At 37.9% G+C, this 21,324-nt stretch overlaps 1 long non-coding RNA gene across 1 annotated transcript in view; it reads left to right on the top strand.

Moving 5' to 3' along the window:
• Positions 1–526: 526 nt before the first annotated feature.
• LOC121818747 (uncharacterized) overlaps positions 527–21,324 on the top strand; it is a 124,045-nt gene continuing 103,247 nt past the window's right edge. Inside the window, exon 1 of the long non-coding RNA XR_009599639.1 lies at positions 527–869. This is a non-coding gene — a long non-coding RNA (uncharacterized LOC121818747). The remainder of the gene's footprint in view (positions 870–21,324) is intronic.

Genomic DNA, 21,324 nt, shown 5'->3' with positions numbered 1-21,324 from the left:
TTGTTATATCAGCCCAAATGGACAAGGACGGAAAGTATTACAAGGTAGTGATAACAAGAAATAATATTTCAACAGACATACCTTATAAGTAATGTTTTGCTAATTGTAATATTTAAACAGAATGATTCCAGATAAAACTCCTTGACATAGTCAGGAAGGCTAAGAAACAGCATTAAGTAACAGGGCAAAAATAATCTGGAATTAAAATTTTTCTGCAGAAATTTTAAGGATGGATCAATTATCCTAAACATGGTCTTCTGAAGACTGCTTTCATACTTGATTTTTCAAAGTGTGGACTTTTGCTTATTTACCAAATTTCCTTCATAATTAATGGCATTCTTTGCCTGTTTCTGAATCACACTATCCATATCCCCATACTCATTTTCTTTTCTTATTGCAGAATGTAATTTCTAGTATTTACACTTTGTTTTCCAACTCTTTTGTATCTTAAAAAAAAACCTTGAGCTAACTTGTCATAATAGGAAGATATTTGTGCTGGAAGCACTGGCCATGATATCCAAGTGTTTGCAATGAAAAGTTGTCACTTAATAGTATCTTTCAAAACTCAGTGAGTGGCCTGGACATTGTGCTTATTCTTGCCAGGTGCTAAAATCTATCCACTAAGTTATAACGTCATTAATTCTGTAGCATAAGGGAGTTTCCAAGATTCAACCCAGTTTCAACTCTAGAGATCATGAAGTGAGTGATATATTTACGATAAAATCCAACTTCATGTTGTGTACCCTCAGGATTGAGACATGTACAACCACCTGGAATTTCTTGGCTTTGACCTGACAAGTTCCCCAGTCTTCAAGGATGGTTGCTGTTGTCACGCCGACCATCATGTTCTCTTGTCTTCTATGATGTAAGTAAGTAATCTGATATTTTGGCCTTCAAACAGTCTATCCTTTGTCTCCCCACCCCACCCCACCTCCTTTCTTGTTTTATTTGTTTGCATCAGATTGTAACATGCATATATATTACTATCATTTGATAACACTCAAGGGAAAAAAAATTAAAACTGGGACAGTCAATGACTCAGGTTTTCCCAAACTCTTAGCCAAATTACTTTGTAGTCATCCTAACAAATGGTAGAGGTTGGCTATAACCAATGTATAACACTAATATATTTTCCAAGTTACAAGTATAAGCCCAGAGTCTTCTGCCTTCTTCTTTAGTGTTCTGACAGGTCTGATTATAGCTAAGAATGTGATCCCTTGATCACATAATGAGCAGGAGAAAAATTCTGCTTCAGGCATATGTAAAGGGACAACAACATTTATTTGCCAAGAAGAATTTGAGTAGCTTTCTCAGGCCTTTGAGATATGAAGTGAGCAATTGCTTAATTCTTTTGAATTAGCACTGTTATTAATATATACTTTTTAAAATTGAAATTCTAAAATGGATACATGATATTATATAATTAAACCATTCTCTGCCTTAATTATAAAACTGTGGTTTTGGCTTTTAAAAAATTATTAAACATCCTGAGATACCTGCCACCATATTAAATATGATATTGTTCATCATTAGTAACATGCTCCTTTGTACTCCTCTTAATTTATCCTGGTTATAGTTTCTAAACTATAAAAAGCTTAACATGGAAGAGTTTGATATTGTGTGGTGATTTTGAAGCCGTGTAAAAATTTGCTAACATATCATTTTATGAATGTAGATTATCTTCATGGTGTAGGTTTTTAAAGATGAATTATGTTAGGTATACTTGGAAGAGTTACTTTAAACTCCTGTATGTGACTCAGAAAATATGGTACAATAATCCCAGTTAAAAAAAAAAATCCTCCCCAAATACCCAGTTAATGGAGGGTATGTGTTTTCTTTTGTATGATCATGTGGCTCATATTGTGCTTCCATGATGGCTCAGATGTTAAAGAATCCATCTGCAATGCAGGAGACCCAGTTTCAATCCCTGGGCCAGGAAGATCCCTTGGAGAAGGGAGATGGCTACACATTTCAGTATTCTTGCCTGAAGTCAGTATGCCTTGCCAGCCACGTTTCCAAAATGTGTATAACCCAACTACAATTATTAGTCACCACATAGAGGTTTATAAGTAGCTTTGGGCAATGCTAGTGTTCCATGGTAACCTGGCATACCTAAGCATTAAGGATGATGATCTCTCAACCTTCTGCGTTTGGACAGCAAGTGTCACCTGTAATAATATACCAGTACAGGGGTAAGGTACCAACTAGTATAGTTTGTTCACTTGTTACATTTTAAGTCTGTAAACTCTGGTTTCTATTGATCTACTGTTTGTTCTTTATTTCTCTGTAGACTGGGTTATGAATAACCCTTGCATTTCTCAGAAGCAAAGACCTTTTCAACTTTTCTCATTTTTAAGTAAGAGTTACTTTCACTGTTTCGAACCCGTGTAAATTACAGATGCAATAGTCTAGGATGGGAAAAGAGCTTTAACTTCTAAATTTGTTTTGGTCTGTGAGATCTAAATTCATCCCATTTGCCCAGCTATTATGGCCGAACTCCATAATAAAACTAATCTGGAGAAACAAGGAGAGCGACATCATTGGCCATCTGAATGGCCGTAAGAATGAACGACCTATCCCACTGCATTCATCACTGTACGAAACAGGCCTGATTGACACGTAGTAACACCTAATTCATGACACAGCGAGGGCTTTTGATGTTTTACTACACGTAAAGTTAGGCTACATATGGGTCTAAGTCCTTGATCATTTTATTAATATTAAACATGGGATATTTAGATGACATAGTTATGGAATCATATACACCTTTCAAAACCTAGATTTAAACCTGATTCTATCAAGGTGAAGGAAGTAAATTATTATCATTTGAAGATGTAAGGTTTTTTTGTTTGTTTGTTTTTCTTTTGAGAACCCTGAAGAACTTACTTGGTAAATACTTCCAGAAGAACAAAAACAAGTATGAAACAACATATTTTCATATGAACAACATATTTTCATTCTACAATTCTGACTCAGTGAATGTTACTTACTCTGGGATTCTTGGCAATACCACTTGTGTCCTTGGGGAAATCTAAGCAAATGTCTACAGAATTAGCCTTGAGGATGAAGCTTTAAGAAGATAGAACGTGTAGATGCTTTTTTTTTTAATTAATTCATTTTTTATTGAAGGATAATTGCTTTACAGAGTTTTGCTGTTTTCTGTCTGTGTCTAACATTAGAATCTACTTGGAAAGTTTGAGGAGACTATAAGCTCTATCCCTTTCTATACCATCTTTTTCTTTTGTGCATGTTTGGTTCCTGTTACAGTATTCACTAGTAAAATCAACTAAAATTTAAGGGATTAGAATGCCTACTGCAGGCAAGCCACTTTGCTAAGTACTATAGGGAGTTTCCTGGTGGCTCAGGGGTAAAGAATTCTCTTGGAAAGCAGGAGCCGCAGGAGATGCAGGTTTCATTTCTGGGTCAGGAAAATCTCCTGGAGGAGGGCATGGCAACCCACTCTAGTATTTTTGCTTGGAGAATCCCCACGGACAAAAGAGCCTGGCAGGCTGCAGTTCACAAGGTCACAAAGAGTCAGACATGACTGAAGCGACTTAGCATGCATAGGGAGTTCATTCTTTTATTCGGTACTTCCCATATGTCAGATTGTGTGCTTAAGGCATAATATTGAATATGACACAAACTGTGTACTCAAAGAAATTATCTTACAGGGAAGAAGAAAGCAGTTAGGAATAAAACATGATGTGTGTTAGCCACTCAGGCATGCCCAGTCATGGGTTCTTTGCGACCCCATGGACTGGAGCCCACCAGGCTTCTCTGTACGTAGAATTCTCCAGGCAAGAATATTGGAGTGGGTTGCCACTCCCTTCTCCAGGGGATCTTCCCAACCCAGGGATCGAACTCAGGTCTCCTGCATTGTAGGTAGCTTGGTTTTTGTTTGTTTTTTGTTTTTTTTTTTAATTGACTGAGCCACCAGGGATAGTTATTACTATAAATGTAAAAGTAAAATGCTGTGATAATAAGTAGAAGGGAAACCTAGTTTAGCACTGGATTGGGGAAAAAAAACAAAAACAAAAAAAAACAATCCAGTAGAAGTGACATCTAAGCTGAGTCCAGAAGGATAAACAGGAGTAAATTTAATGCATGTGGAAAAGTGAGAGGAAAGGGGACTCTATGCAGAGGGAAGACATTTACAAACTCCTGGAGAGAAGGGTGGAGAGAAACCAACAGACAGATAGACAAGAGGCAGAGGACCAAGGAGAATCAGAAGGAGAATAAAAGTGAACAGTAACCTTCAGGAGCATATTGCCTTACATTTTCAGTAAGTCATCTGATGAAAGAAAGAAAGTGAAAGTTGCTCCGTCATGTCTGACTCTTTGTAACCCCATGGACTATACAGTCCATGGAATTCTCCAGGCCAGAATGGGTAGCCTTTCCCTTCTCCAGGGGATCTTCCAGACAGACCCAGAAATAGAACCAGGGTCTCCTGCATTGCAGGAGGATTCTTTACCAATTGAGCTATCAGGGAAGCCCAGTCAATCCTAAAGGAAATCAGTCCTGAATATTCATTGGAAGGATTGATGCTAAAGCTGAAACTCCAATACTTTGGCCACCTAATGCAAAGAACTGACTCATTGGAAAAGACTCTGATGCTGGGAAAGATTGAAGACAGGAGAAGGGGATGACAGAGGATGAAATGGCTGGATGGTATCACCAACTCAATGGACATGAGTTTGAGTAAGTTCCAGGAGTTGTTGGTGGACAGGGAAGCCTGGCATGTTGCAGTCCATGGGATCACAAAGAGTCGGACACCACTGAGCAACTGAACTGAACTGAATATTCAGGAAATTGCATGTTCAATATGGCTAGAGTATAAGATGAGAATAGAGATATAGCAAGAGATAAAACTGGAGAGGTGAGTAGAGTCATTTTTTAGGGCTTTTGTTTTTGTTTTAATTCAAGGAATTTGAAATTATACCAAGGGAAATAAGAACTAGTGAAGATTCTATTGGAGAGTGATGTGGTTAGATCTGCAAAGTTTCTTGGGCTTTAATATGAGACTAGGTTGGAGGGATGCCAGGCAGAAAGTAGACGCTGCTCTAGTAAATCCTAGAAAAATGTAATGGTGACTGATGCTAAGGGAGTGGGCCAGAAATGGACAAATGTGCTTAGACTCCAAAGATATTTAACAACTAGAAGTGTGGGACCAGTGATTGGTTGTATGTAGGTACTGAAGAAGAGGGTTAAATTGAGGATGATAGCCTAGTTTCTGAGTCAGAAAAGTAACTACCTGGCGGTGACTTTGTTGTTGTTGTTGTTTAGTTGCTAAGTCATGTCCAACTCTTTGCGACCCCATGAACTGCAGCACACCAGGCTTCCCTGTCCTTCACCATCTCCCAGAGTTTGCGCAGACTCCTGTTCATTGAGTGTGTGATGCTATCCAACCGTCTCATCCTCTATCACCCCTTCCTTTATTAAAGGATTAAAATCACAGTGGGGAGAAACAGATTTTAGGGGGTAGAAAGATGAGGAATATATTGAACAAGTTGAGGTTGAAATACCAATGTGATATCCAAGTGGAGATGTCTAGTAGGAAATCAAAGATACTAGTTAAATATCAGGAGAGAGATCTAAGCTTAAGTTCATATAAACCCCACTTGATACTTCACATAATATAACATATAAAGTATATGTTGTGTATACTATATATATATATATATACACACACACACATTCACACACACACACACACACCCTCATGCACACATGTGCATACACACACACCATATATACGGTAACATGAAACCACAGGGTGGATGAGATCGTCTAGAGAAAGTGTACAGTAAAAAAGGCATCCCTGGTGGCTCTATCAGTAAAGAACCCGTCTGCAGTGCAGGAGACCTGGGTTCAATCCCTGGGTTGGGAAGATCCCCTGGAGAAGGAAATGACAGCCCCTTCCGGTTGTCATTCCAGAGGAGTTCCTGCCGGACTCCTCTGTCCATGGGGTCACAAGAGTTTGATATGACAGCAACTAAATCACCACCACCACCACAAAGTCAAACTCAAGAGATTAAAGTGTAGGAAGAGGTTTATCAAGGAATGCATAAAACAATAGAAGGAATGACATGTACAGAAATGACTATAAGGAAAGTCTGTGACAAAGAATCAAAATGCAAGTCCTGGGGAAATGTGTTGGGGCCAGGAATAGCCTCATAGAAAAGGTGGGATTTAAGAGAGGTTTTGAAAATTCTGTTGGGAAGTTCTCAGAAAGATAACTAAAAAGGTTGAAATTGTGCTACAAAAAAATTCTAAGGGAAATATTCCTCAGTTTTCAGTTCCTCTGAATTTGAATGTGTCTAGGAGAAACACAGAGCAGAACCAAAGACCTCAAACAGGCACGAACCCAGACACCACTTGGCCAGAGGTTGAATCCCCATATACTTCAACTGAGGTGGTATGTGGTATCCAGTCATGTGTGTCTCCTCTCATGAAGGTTTCAACAGTTTTTTTGTTTTTCTTTGTGATGTATGCAATAGACTACCATTTAGTTAGTTTGTTTGTTTACTAAATGTGGCATATATGTGTTAAAAAAAAGGTGTATGTTTGCACTTAGATGATAATATATCTACCATGTATTATCATCTCACTTTGAGCTAGACGTTTCATCTTAATTTACAGAGACAGAAACAGGAGTCCTCACCATGAGGCTTCAGTGAATTTATTTATATGTCTTTTTTTTCCACTACCAGCTAATCACACGACTGGGAACTGGGGTTTCATCACAGTCAGATGATGTTCAAGGTCACACTGAGGCAGGATGTACAGTTATAGCACAACCCTATAGCCCAACACAGCTTTTAGATGATCTCTTTTACTTAAATAGGCTTCTCTGGGACCACTTTTTAACCACATTCTATTACTGGTCTTCTGGTAACCTGCCTGCCTTGTAGTAAAATTAACTAAGTTTTCCCATTTATTATCATATAAATCTTTAGCTATGCACACATACATAAATTAACTGGATGCATAAAATATATGATGCCTGATATTATTTTTTTGTAAGCTATGTAGGAAGACACTTGCAAATGTAATATGGAAAGAATTTCACATCATAAAAAATGGATACATTATTTAAAATCTGTTATACTAACAGAGAACATCTTCTATGATACCTTATAACAGGTCTCAAAATATATTAAATGTGTATATATTATAAAAATTAATAAAGTTAATTATAGGCATCAACATTTTACCTGAAATAGAAAGTTTATGACAGCGCTTCTAGGTAAACCTAAACCCATTCAAGACTTGGTGATTATGATGTATCACAGTGCCGTGCAATAGAAATGCAATATGTGCCACAAATACCGGAGAAGGCAATGGCACCCCTCTCCAGTACTCTTGCCTGGAAAATCCCATGGATGGAGGAGCCTGGTGGGCTGCAGTCCATGGGGTCACTAAGAGTCGGACACGACTGAGCGACTTCACTTTCATGCATTGGAGAAGGAAATGGCAACCCACTTCAGTGTTCTTGCCTGGAGAATCCCAGGGACGGGGGAGCCTGGTGGGCTGCTGTCTATGGGGTTGCACAGAGTCGAACACAACTGAAGGGACTTAGCAGCAGCAGCAGCAGCAGCAGCAGCAGCAGCCACAAATACAAGTTTCATGTGTTGATATAAAATTTTTCTAGGAGCCACATTTAAAATATACAAGTGAAATTAATCTGAGTAGTATTTGTTATTTATTTATTTATTTATTTTTAAGTTAAACCTTCTTTATTTAACAGCACCAAAGAACAAGAACCTGTACTTGCTTTTCATCAGCAAGCCTCACTACTGTGAATAATTTTTTGCCTGTAGTTCTGGAATCCAGTATATTCTCAGCCTCAGTTTCTTTTTCTTTTTTTTTTATTTTTCATTTTTTTATTTAAATTTTATTTTTTTTGCTTTACAATACTGTATTGGTTTTGCCATACATTGACATGAATCCACCACAGGTGCACATGAGCTCCCAACCCTGAACCCCCCTCCCCACACCCTCCCCATATCATCTCTCTGGGTCATCCCAGTGCACCAGCCCCAAGCATCCTATATCCTGTATCAAACCTAGACTAGCGATTCATTTCTTACATGATAGTATACATGTTTCAGTGCCATTCTCCCAAATCTTCTCCCACAGAGTCCAAAAGTCTGTTCTTTACATCTGTGTCTTTTTTGCTGTCTCACATATAGGGTTATCATTACCATCTTTCTAAATTCCATATATATGTGTAAGTATACTGTATTGGTGTTTTTCTTTCTGGCTTACTTCACTCTGTATAATCGGCTCCAGTTTCATCCACCTCATTAGAACTGATTCAAATGAATTCTTTTTAATGGCTGAGTAATACTCCATTGTGTATATGTACCACAGCTTTCTTATCCATTCATCTGCTGATGGACATCTAGGTTGTTTCCATGTCCTGGCTATTATAAACAGTGCTGCGATGAACACTGGGGTACACGTGTCTCTTTCAATTCTGGTTTCCTCGGTGTGTATGCCCAGCAGTGGGATTGCTGGGTCATAAGGCAGTTCTATTTGTAGTTTTTAAGGAATCTCCACACTGTTCTCCATAGTGGCTGTACTAGTTTGCATTCTCACCAACAGTGTAAGAAGAGGGTTCCCTTTTCTCCACACCCTCTAATTTATTCCAACATACCTAATATTAGCACCTGAAAACTTATAAAATATTTTCCCTTCTTTATTTTTCATGGCCTTTGCAATCTAGTTTGTATTTTACATTTATCATCCATCTCAATTTGGACTAGACATGTTTCAATAGCCACATTTCCAAGGACTCAGTAGCAGATATTTGATCTATCCTAATGGATAAACTCAACTATATAAATAATCCTGTGTTGTAATAATGAATGCAGTTACCTTTTATTAAGTTATATAAAAGTCACTGTAGTGATATCCATGCTTTTCTTCTTTCATCCGCAAAATAATCATATGATGCAGATGCTGTTGTCCATCTCATTTTCTAGTTGGAGTGAGAAGAGACTAAAAGAGTTTAATGAATTGCCTACACCTATGGCAATGGCACCCCACTGCAGTACTCTTGCCTGGAAAATCCCATGGACTGAGGGCTGGTGGGCTGCGGTCCATGAGGTTGCAAAGAGTCAGACACGACTGAGAGACTTCACTTTCACTTTTCACTTTCATGTACTGGAGAAGGCAGTGGCAACCCACTCCAGTATTCTCACCTGGAAAATCCCATGGATGGAGGAGCCTGGAGGGCTGCAGTCCATGGGGTCGCTAAGAGTCGGACACAACTAAGAGACTTCACTTTCACTTTTCACTTTCATGCATTGAAGAAGGAAATGGCAACCCACTCCAGTGTTCTTGCCTGGAGAATCCCAGGGACGGGGGAGCCTAGTGGGCTGCCCTCTATGGGGTTGCACAGAGATGGACACGACTGAAGTGACTTAGCAGCAGCAGCAGCAGCAGCAGCAGCATGGCATTAACAAGTGATGATCTGGTGATACAAATATGAAGATAAACTCTATTGAGATAATATTTGTAATTATTTTATTTTGTATGTAATTTTGTATTTTTAATTTTCATTAAAGATAGCCAATTTCATTTTAGGGGAAGGAAATTTGTGTTAAAGTAATTGAAATAAATTGATAGTTGGAAAGTGAGAGGCCACTGACCATGCCCACCTTGCTGTGGATTAAGAATTTATAAATAATACAAAAAAATAAAAGAGATGATGTTACAGAGATGATGATATTGAAGACATTAACCACAGGATATGCATCTTTGCTGAATAAAACTAAAAATGAGTAGCAGTAGAAAAGATAGTAGTATATTCTGGAAGTGTTTTAATCAGATTATGAAAGAATTTGTGGTGAAACACAAAAGTTGTTGAGCTGCTACATTATTAAATATTCTGAGAGTAAATCATCTATAAAAGTGTTTAGAAAACTGGAGAATTGATTTCATGTCTGAATTTTTATAAAAATATGAAGCTATGAGTTTGACAACTAAGAAATTTTAAATTAGCCATGATGTCTGACTAAGCTGAGTATTGGGCATATCTGATTTGGACAAAGTCAAAAGTGAATATAAGTCAGTGGTCTGGGGTTGGAGGTAGGAAAATCTTTAATATAAAGATATTGTGCCTTTCTTGCTTGTTTGTGCAGAGCTTCTCTACTGACTACAACATTGCGATGGCACTTTCTTCACTCTATTCATCATCCATGTTTGCCTTTTTTAAATTTGTGCCAGTTCCTTCTATAACACTGACTTTTCAGCGTGCAAATTAGACCTCTTTTTCCAAACCCTAAGCTATTTTTTTTCCTATCATCCAAGATACCACTTGAGATCAATCTACTCCAGAAGACTTCCCAAACCACATAGGGGAAATAACAGTATCCCCCATGGAGAGAAACAATGGAATGGATAATTTATACAAATGGTCTCATTCCATGGGTTAAGGAATGCCATAGGGTAAATCTGTATCCTCGGGTCTGATTTGCTCTATATAATCTTTCCCACCTCAATTTCCACATTCCTCTAATTCAGACCACATACTCCACCTTATTGCTCAAGTTTGTATCATTTTTCCTTGGCATTCATCATCTGCACTTCCTCCTTGCTATTCACCTGTGCATCTATGAAAGAATTAAGCAAAGAGAATATTAATATTCACAGATAGCTGGCAAGTAACAAAAATTGATTGAGGCCAGGAAATGCTTTACATCTATTCCTGGAAGAGGTTTTGACTTACTAGGTGGTTAAAGGAGATAGAGCTGAAATAGAAAATGGGCTTTGGGGTCCATGGACCAAGGAGACCCCAAGATTTATTTGCCTTGTAATATTACTTACACTATTCAATCTTTCTGGCTCAGGTTCTTCATCTAAAGTGATGACAAGTATATGTACATGGCAGAGCTATTTATTTATCTTTCTTGGAAATATTATATGTGCCATTTATATACTAAACACGACATAAAAATAATTTCCTGACTACAAGAGGTATGCAATAGATTAAAGGGAAATAGAAGCAAAATGTTAGCAAGAGTATTTAAAAGAGATAGGTTGAAAGTGGATGTCAAGTACGGTGGAGGCAGGAAAAGGGAAGTTATACATTTTACTTTGGAAGATGGAAAGATAAGTCAGGGAAGTCAGTCTATAAATTAAGATGTTGACACTTGAGCTATACTGGAGGAAAGACAGGCTATGAAGAGTAGGTATTCCACCTATTTATGAATAGTCAGTCTTTCAGCAAATATTTATTATGTGGCCAGCACAAGGCGGTGAACACATCATGGTGGAAAAAAAAAAAAAAAAGAGGTGTTTTGTTTCTAAGATATGCACGCTTCTCCTGTCCTCACAATGCATACCGTCCATGTAAAGAGAGAAAACTGTGTTAACAGAGCACTCTTAACAGACCTCCACTTAACTGACTTGGCTAACTAATACTATCAATTGCCTTTGCAAAACAAACTGATTAATACTCTGAGTTCAGTGAAAGCTCTCAGCTAGTAGGCTATGCTCCAGTAAGCCTACACGCTTCTCTCACTGGTTGAATTGCATGCTTGCCAAGAATGAGTTGTGTTTATGCCCAAACTATTTATGACAGTTGATTTATTATTGTAACCATGTAATATAATTAAACACTGCTTACATAATTCAGTGAAATAGACTGTAAAATGAAAGAGTTGTTTCTTTGAAAATTCGGTTGAGTATTTTGGAAAGACTCAGTAAAGAGAAATCATAAAAAACATTTCTATCAAAATCAGGATGGAAAGCAGAAAAGACTCAAAGGAAAAAAAAATCCAGAAAATTTTGCATTCAGACTTGGTTGGCAAAGTCTTTTAACTTTTTGCTCTATTTTAAGTCATCACTACACTTTGAGTAAGGTGAAACTAGAACTTACACATAGTGCACTGTGGTAAAGAAAAATGATGGCTAACATGCTCATCAGTCAACATACTCATCTTCAAATCAAAAGTCATAGCCCTATATCGAAAAACTGGTGAATGATTGTGCATTTAAAGTACTAGGCCAAAAAATTAATGTGTATAGATGGCACTTTATAGTTCCCCAATTTGAATCTAATTATTAGCAGTCATACACAATGAAAACTTTTAGCAAAGAAATGTGATATGATATGGAAAGTACTGGGACCTTAGAAATCTATAGTGGGAGGACATAATCCTACAGAACCTGAGCTCTGGAGTAGGAATAAGACAGGCAACCAGGCAAAGGAAGAGAGCAGGTAAGGAGAGAATCCTATGCAGATAAAGTCAGAGACAAAAAATCAACAACAACAACAACAAAAAAGACATGAGGAACTGAAGAAAGTTCAGTGTAGCTGGACTATATGGCATGAGAATGAACATGGCAAGTAATCTGGTCTGGAAGGAGGGGCCAGATCCAAGTTTTGAAGCCTTATCAATCACATTAAATCTTTGAACGTTATCTTGAAGGGTTTTAAGTTATGAGGATTATATTATCAGATTTGAGTTGGGGTCCACTAACTGGTTGAGGGTTGAGGATAATCAGTTAGTGAGCAGAGTTGGAGGAAGAAGATAAATTAATCTAAGTAAGAAATGATGGAAGCTTGGATTAAGGTGTAGCAGTGGATCTGGAGACATGTGGTGGGGTTTAGAGATGTTAATGAGGTATAATCAAAATATGATAACTGGTTGAAATGTATGTTTCATTAAAGAGTATCAGAGATCAAGTATAGATTCTCCTAGATTTCTGGCTTAGAAATTTGGTGGATGATTCCACTTATAGAAGTGTGCAACTTGAATGAGCATACAGTTGGTTTGGGAGGATGAGGGGAATAATGAAGTCCTTCTGGAGACACTGTATATAATTATGTTACTTATAAGACCATCAAGTGGGAAAGTCCTATGAGTAACTGAGTATATAGAGTTCAGGAAAGAGGTAAGGCTTAAAAGGAAAAAAAAAAAAAAGATTTGTTGATATTTGCATACAGATGGTAACTGAAACCACTAAGTATAAAGAGGATCTTCCAAAGACAGTAGAATATTAAGAAAAAACAAAAAAATAAAATAAAACTGCATAGGAAAGAGTCCTGGGGAAGAATGTTGAAGTATGGGTAGGAAAAAAAAAAAATCCAAAATGCAGTTAATAAAGGAGCAGCCAAAGAATCAGGAGGAAGGGGAGTGTTCCAAGTGTCCATCACTTTTGAGTGAAGATCCCCAGTGGACTTAGTAACACATAGGTCATGAGCTCCCAGGATGAAAGTCACCATCAAGGGAGTATCTGGAGCCTCAGGCAGACTACAGTGGGATGAGAAGTGAGGGGGAGATGAAGAAAGGGAGATGAGAATGCCATTATTTTGCTGTTTCAAGAATCATATACAAGGTGAAGTATAGAAAGGGAAAAGCCTGAAGAAGGTAAACAGGGCCAGGTCTAAAGGGCCTTGTGTGCCAAACCAAAGGAAGTTGTATTTTACACCAGAGAAAATGCGTAACATTTGTCAAGTCTACATAATAGAAACTAGCTCACTTTGACAATAAAGAGGAAGATGGGATTAGTGTAGGGTAAGAAAACTGGGAAACTGGTTAACACAAAACTTTCGACAATGATGTAGTTGTACACAGATGTGCTATAAGTAGTTTGCTACTGAAAAATCTAGTACTTAAATTTGTATCATACTAGACTCTTGAGAGTCCCTTGGACTGCAAGGAGATCCAACCAGTCCATTCTGAAGGAGATCAGCCCTGGGATTTCTTTGGAAGGAATGATGCTAAAGCTGAAGCTCCAGTACTTTGGCCACCTAATGCGAACAGTTGACTCATTGGAAAAGACTCTGATGCTAGGAGGGATTGGGGGCAGGAGGAGAAGGGGATGACAGAGGATGAGATGGCTGGATGGCATCACTGACTTGATGGACGTGAGTCTGAGTGAACTCCAGGAGTTGGTGATGGACAGGGAGGCCTGGCATGCTGCGATTCATGGGGTCGCAAAGAGTCAGACACAACTGAGCAACTGAACTGAACTGAACTGAAATAAATGGGAGCAGATTTAAGTCCTCTGTTTAGTAGCACCACTCTTAACTATTATTCTAGTATGTTTCTCGTGGCATGGGAAAGAAAGGAGTTATAGCCTACACTTCTAGAATTATACTTGACATTGACTGCATTTGAGGGAATGAATCATATGTGAACATCACCCTACGTGTTGATGTCAGGACAAAATGGAGAGGACCACTGAGTTAGAGAAAATCGCAATCACTGAGGTAGACATGCGAGAAGAGAGAGAAGTCTCAGTCGTGTCCGACTCTTTGTGACCCCATGGACTGTAGCCCACCAGGCTTCTATGTCCATGGGATTTTCCAGGCAAGAGTTCTGGAGTGGGTTGCCATTTCCTTCTGCAGGGGATCTTCCTGACCCAGGGATCGAACCCAGGTCTCCTGCATTGCAGACAGACACTTTACATGACTAAATCCTAATTAGGCATTGTCAGTAGTGATGGTAGAGAAAGGATTGTTGGAGTGAAGTTAGAAACAACAAGATTTAGAAACAAACTGAATGTGAGAATGTTAGTAGAAGGAGAATCTGGAGACTTTTCCTCTGGTGAGCCTTGCTTCTTGGTAAGGACAAAGAAGAATCCAAGATCTTACCCATTGCAAGAGAGTTTCTATCAATAAGGAGAGAAAGAACAGGTTGCAAAGGGTGGGACATGACTGAACACACACACAAAGAATGAACAGAGAGACACCTCAAGATAGAGGTGTGCCGTGCCTAGGGAGGCAAATGGCCCTGGAGAGCTGGGATACAAAGTTTTTAAAGCCAGGTCATTTGCATAATCCATGGGGTTCTTGATTGACAGCTGCAGGTTATGTAACAAGATGCTCTACCATGCATGTGTTTCCCATAATTCAGTTGATTATAATTAGATGTATGTATTCATGGGGTATTTATGAGCAGTTAATGAGTCCAATAGCCACCAAAGGTTACTTTAGTACAGGATAGTGCCAGGTGTGCTAGAGAAGGGAAGGTTCTACCAGTCAGCGGGTGGGGGATTTTAACGTCCCAGACAATTTTTGGAGTATATTAGCTACAAATTTGGAGTATGTTAGGGGGCATATTAGCTCCAGGCCTGATACATTTCTTGGTGGGATTAGGTGGTTATTGGATGGTTAGTTGAAGGGGCTGCCTCTCATTGCTCTTGGTTAACTTCCTGCCTATCAAGAGGTGAGACATTATTCCCCCAATAGCAATACTCTTTATTAAGTGTTTTAGTATATCAGGAACTCCAGTGAGAACATCTGTAACATATACCATCCCATTTCTTCTTAATAGTCTGGCAGAGTGGGTATTTTTATCCTCATTTTATAGAAAATAAAATTGGAGTTTAGAGAGTTTAAACAACTTTTCCAGAGTCTTCCAGATTTTAAGTAGCATAGGTAAGGTTCAAATCCGGATTTACTTGATTCAAAATCATTGCTCTTCATCCTTACCTTACAGTGTAAGTGCTAGTTTACAATGAGTCTCATGTTAAATATTTGGTTGTGTGATAGTAACATCAAATTCAGATGGTAAATACAAGATGAAGAGGAAGTTTAGAGGGACAATGTTGAGTTCAATTTTAAATATATTCTGTTTTTTAAAGCCTGGAGAACATCCCTGGTAAAGATGTGTAATAGATAGTTACATATATAAGTCTAGAATTTAGGGGTGATGTCTGGGAAGAGATAAGATTTGCATGGTATTAGCATTTAAATTGTTAAAGTCGTGGGGGGTGGATGAGATTTCCCAGGGAGACTGTAACATGAGAAGAGAATCAAGTGGAGAGTTAAGAAACACTAAAATTAAAAAGGAGGTCAGGGGAAAGTATCAGTGAAGGAAACAGAGAAGGAATGTTAACACAAGTTAGAGGGGAGTAGCAGAGGGTGATCTCACACTGAACAGCAAAGAGTTGCATGAGAAGCAAGTGAGGGAAAATAACCCAAGGCCAAGGGTGCTCAAAGGTGACTGAACAAAGTCCACTAAATCAAGAGGATTGCAAATGAAAACTACAACAGCAGGAGATTTAATTTTAAATTAAAATGCTCAGTTTTATCTAAGGTCTGGAAATACACAGCTTGTGGGAAAGAAAAGTATCAACTTTTTGAAATTCAATTGCCAATGCATTTGAAAAGCCAGCATTCAGGATTCTCATTCTAGGGATTTTCTCAAAAAAGGGAAAAAAAGAAATGAGATTGATGGCAGCTCTATTTATGATAGTAACTAAATCGCAGTAGTTACGAGGACTCGCTCTAGAGCCAGAAGTGCGTGCATGCTCAGTCACATAGTCGTGTCCTGCCCTTTGCGACTCCATGGATTGTAGCCTGTCAGGCTCCTCTGTCTAAACTTGAATGTAAATCTGCCACTTACTAGCTCTGTGACCTTGGGTAAGTTACTTAACTTTTCTGAGTTTCAACTTCCTTACCTGTAATATAGTAAAAGGGTTACCATAATCAGAAAAGACTGTTATAGCTTAATTGAGTTTGACAAGAATTAAGTGAATAAATACTATATTTATATTGAGTGTTTGTTAAATATAGACAAAAATAACTAAAATATCTAATGGCTTGAGATTGATTTAAGAAATCTGTGCTTTCTGATAACATGCAATAATGATAACTGCTATCAGCGTACCTTTTACTACTTCCCAGGCGGTGCAGTAGTAAAGAATCCACCTGCTTATGCAGGATATATAAGAGATGCATGCTCGATCCCTGGGTCAGGAAGATCCCCCGGCATAGGAAATGGCAACCCACTCCAGTTATCTTGCCTGGAAAATTCCATGGACAGAGGAGCCTGGTGGGCTGCAGTCCATGAGGTTGCAAAGAGTTAGACATAACTGAGCATGTGAGTGTACACACACACACACACACGCACACAAAACCATGAAAAACTGGTAACTTTAACATTATGGAAAAGCATTGATAATTTATAATTAGAAAAAAATTATAAACCAAATGAACACAATGCCTCCATTGTGAATAAACAATGTGTACATATGTATATATGACAATTTTTAAAAAGCATTCATAGCTCAATGGTTTGATTGTGCATTTTATTTCACTTTTAAATTTGCACACATTTCTAAATTGTGTATGTGCATATAGCATATATATATATATACATACACACACATATATACACGTATATATACATACACATATTATTTTTAGAAGAAAAAGTTAAAAGCATCCTGGAAGTTAGGATATAGAATAACTGTATAATTCTCTTAGGCAAAATTTGTTTGTGAAAGGAAATAGAGAAAGGGCCTACTAGTTAGAGCATATTTATAACCAATGGAAAAACAGCTTAGGCAAAATGTCTTATAGACTCTTGTAACCTGGGAGGCGTCCTATAAATGAGGGATGCTATTATTTTTATATTATCATTATTGATTACCATTAAAATTTCTTCTGGCCTCAGACTTTCAGTACCACTACAACTTTACAAAATAGCCAAAGGCAAAAGGCTATAAGATTTTAAATTGAGAGCATTCTAGAAAGGGTATTTTCTTTATAAGGTGTTGTGGACACTGTTCCTGGTCATCAGTGCAGTGTCCAGCTAATTACCTATAGGACAGCCTCAGGTCCAGAGAAGATAAGACCCAAAATGTCAGACAATTTGTAAAGTAGCCAAGATAAGAATATATTGTTTTAAGATCTTTCTTCCCCCCTCTCATTTATACAAACTTATTTTATTATCTAACCATTGGACAACAAGTGTTCTACTTTATTTCTCAGATAGAATAGATTATGCTGCTGCTAAGTAGCTTCAGTCATGTCAGACTCTGTGTAACCCCATAGATGGCAGCCCACCAGGCTCCCCTGTCCCTGGGATCCTCCAGGCAAGAATACTGGAATGGGTACCATTTCCTTTTCCAAGTATAGATTATAAACCCCCAAAAATGTATGAGTTATATCCACCTTATGATGCTTCCTCCTGTGTTTATCATCTGACATATTCAAACCCTACTTGAGCAGTTCATGGTATAAGCAGTAAATTTATCACACTAAATTCATTTCAGTTAGCCACTAAGATAATTCTGAAGGCCTATTTTCAAAAAATAACTAATTTCCTTTTGAACTTCTGATTTCTTGTTTCTTTGAGAAACTGAGATACTAAAAGCAGTTAGCAAGTAAAACCCCAGGAAAACCTGCAGCCATGTCTCTTTTTTAAATACACCAAGAATGAAACTTGATGACTTCAGAAGTTTTTGATTTTAATAATTATATTTTAAAAATCTGTTCAAGCAGTTAAATCATCAGAAAGTAGAAACTCCTGTAATTGTAATCTGTTGGGAGTTTGAAGAGGGATAAAAGCATAACTTTAAATGTAATCCAGAGTATTTTGTGCATATGCTTCAGAATAAAAGTAAGCATACCATTTTAAAAGGAGTTAATAACATTGACATATATACACAACCATGTGTAAGATAGATAGCTAGAGGGAAGCTGCTATGTAATACAGGGAGCCTGCCTGGTGCTCTGTGATGACCTGGAGGGGTAGGAAGACTCAAGAGAAAGGGGAAACATATATACTTATGGCTGATTCGCACTGTTATATAGCAGAAACCAACACAACATTGTAAAACAGTTATCCTCCAATTAAAAATAAATAAAACTGCTGAAAAAAAATTTTTTTAAAGAGGAGTTAATGTCGTTTCCTTCAAGTTTTGAGTCAATGGCTTAACCAGTTAGCCATTGTCTTAATATTTTAAACGAGGATAATAAGCCTGTTCAGGTCACTTAAACTTTCTAGATATTTAAGTCTGCACATTTGAAAGAAACATAGCCATGTTATCTAAACAGACAAGTCTAACAATTTCAAAGTTCAGGTAGACATCCAACACAAAAGGAGCACTTATCACTACCTTAGTGGTTTGCCACAACTCCATAACTAAGCCCTCGACTTCCCTGTCCCCTTTCTTAAGCCCGGCCACCCCATCCCAGTCTGCAGACAAACAAGCTCTCCAATCTAATTCTTATCAAGATGGAAACAAGGCCAGACCTGCTCTTCTAGATAAAATGCTTTGGCTTCTAACTGCCTGGCTGCTTATCTTTCATCTTGCAGTGTTAACCATAACCCCTTTCCTGACCTGTTCTACTTCTTGTTTTCAGATGAGCAGTAAGGACTGGGGGAAAAAAACATGCTTAAATGGACAAGTTCACTCTCTCTTCTCCCTCTCCATTCCTTTTAAAGTCTGTTCAAATCTCTTGATGTTCAAATTGGCTTTCTAAAATGATCAGAAATCACATGCCATGTACCACTTGTAAATTTGATTTCTGTCTCTTTTCAAACTGTTTCTTTACCTACTCTACATCATCACCTTTTATTAAAAATTAAAATTTTCTGATGATTTTGCGGGAGTAGGAAATTGGGTTTACTGAGGAATAGCCAAGTTCTTCTCATCCCACCCACCCCCTCCCCACTTTCCTGCCCAAGTCCTAAATAGCTGAATCATCTTCTTGGCTAAGCTGTTTGGTTTGGCTTACCTGAATTCTTGTGTTTTCATCCAAACAAAGCATTGCACTTTCCTGAGCAGGTGAAAGTTAATGCAGTATAGACCTTGGGTAGTCAGGCAGTGCTTGGGCTAGCTTGTTATGTGAGGTTAACAGGGCTACCACCTTTCTCTGACCCTCATTCCTCACCCATGAAGTGGGAAGATAAAAAAACAAGCTGGTCATCTTGTACTCATGAGAGTTCTAGGAAACTCAGTTCTCCTAGACTTTGAAATGAAGTAGAACTGTGAGATTGCTCAGGCCCCCAGTGTTCTGATTATGACACCTTTACCCCACACAAGTGCCTTACCTGAACCTGCACGTGTTTGAAAACATGCAGGTTTCAAAAAACACTTCCCCTCCTTGGGGGAAAAATATCTTTCTACTACTACAGTGTACTCAGTTTATTATTTTTTCTTAATGTTGACTGTTCAGCAACATTTATAAATATATCTACATTACATAGTTGAAAATTATCTCACAGGTGCCCTGCTCTAATACAGGTCTTCCATTTTATTTTGTTAGCTTAGAAAAAGTTGAAATTGGAGTTTTATTGCTTCATTTATTTTCTTCCTGCAAATTCACATCAAATTGACCCTTTGAAGCCAGTTGTTTAACTGTATCAGTGTTGTTAATTTTTGTAAAATAGTATTATTGAGTTCCATTTTTAAGTAAATATATATGTCCTACTATAAGGTATTTTTTTAAGTGCTAATGGGAAAAAGATAAATACCTGCCTTGAAAGAATTAATAATTTTATACCAGAAAGACTGACCGTGATATTGTCCCTTACAATATCATGGTATTTTCACAATCTGAATAATTCCATGTTTAGGATATCACCATTCTTAAAAACCAGGAGAAGGTATGTTTCCTAGTTCACATCCCTATGTATCTATAGATGTTTCTAATGGTTTTTTTATTATTATTATTCTCAGAATAATTGATCTTTTCCCTGAAGAAATATACTTATTAGAAAATGTTTTATTTCTTATTTCTTGTGTCTTCTGCAAAATATCACAAGGAAGTAAACTTTTATAGTTTGTTTCTATTTTGACAAATGTACTTGCCCATGACTTTCAGTTAAGGTCAGGAAGTCTAAAGAGTAACTGGGCATTTGCCTCAATTGAACTTAACTAAATTTGTTGAACTTTTAATTGAAGAAAGCAGGTGTTTAGTAACCTGTCACTTCCGAAAATTCTCCTTTAGTTGCTATAGACATCTGTTCTCTTCACTGTAGGTGATCAGTCTAATTGCTCTACTCTGTTTCTTAGAGACATGAGAGAACTTACTCTAGACATTTTTTATTTTCACTGTTCTTTTAACATAGTAGTCCATGGGGTCGCGAAGAGTCGGATACAACTGAGCGACTTCACTTTCACTTTTCACTTTCATGCATTGGAGAAGGAAATGGCAACCCACTCCAGTGTTCTTGCCTGGAGAATCCCAGGGACGGGGGAGCCTGGTGGGCTGCCGTCTATGAGGTCGCACAGAGTTGGACACGCCTGAAGCGACTTAGCAGCAGCAGCAGGCTCTTGTGTGAATAGATGGCAAGGGACAAGTTCTTCAATCTTTCAATGTCAAATGACTGGATGCCTTTCAGTTCATAGAAGACTCTAAAGGTACAGTCTAAATAGGGTAAAAAGACAGAGAACCGACTTCTGTGATGATGTCTGGATTTCACAGCCTTGCTACAATGTCTTTAAGTAAATGTTACTGAAAATTCCGCTCTACTTGGAAAACACTTTTTTGAAAACTAGCAAGTTTCGTGTGTAAATGAAAGTAAAAAAAAAAACCAGCTAGACTGGAACAAGTGAAGAGAGTTAGAG

Source organism: Ovis aries, chromosome 2 (genome assembly GCF_016772045.2).
Source record: "Ovis aries strain OAR_USU_Benz2616 breed Rambouillet chromosome 2, ARS-UI_Ramb_v3.0, whole genome shotgun sequence".
Taxonomy (NCBI): Eukaryota; Metazoa; Chordata; class Mammalia; order Artiodactyla; family Bovidae; genus Ovis; species Ovis aries.
Note: the sequence above shows the minus strand (reverse complement) of the source record. Positions and strands in the feature narration are given on the sequence as shown.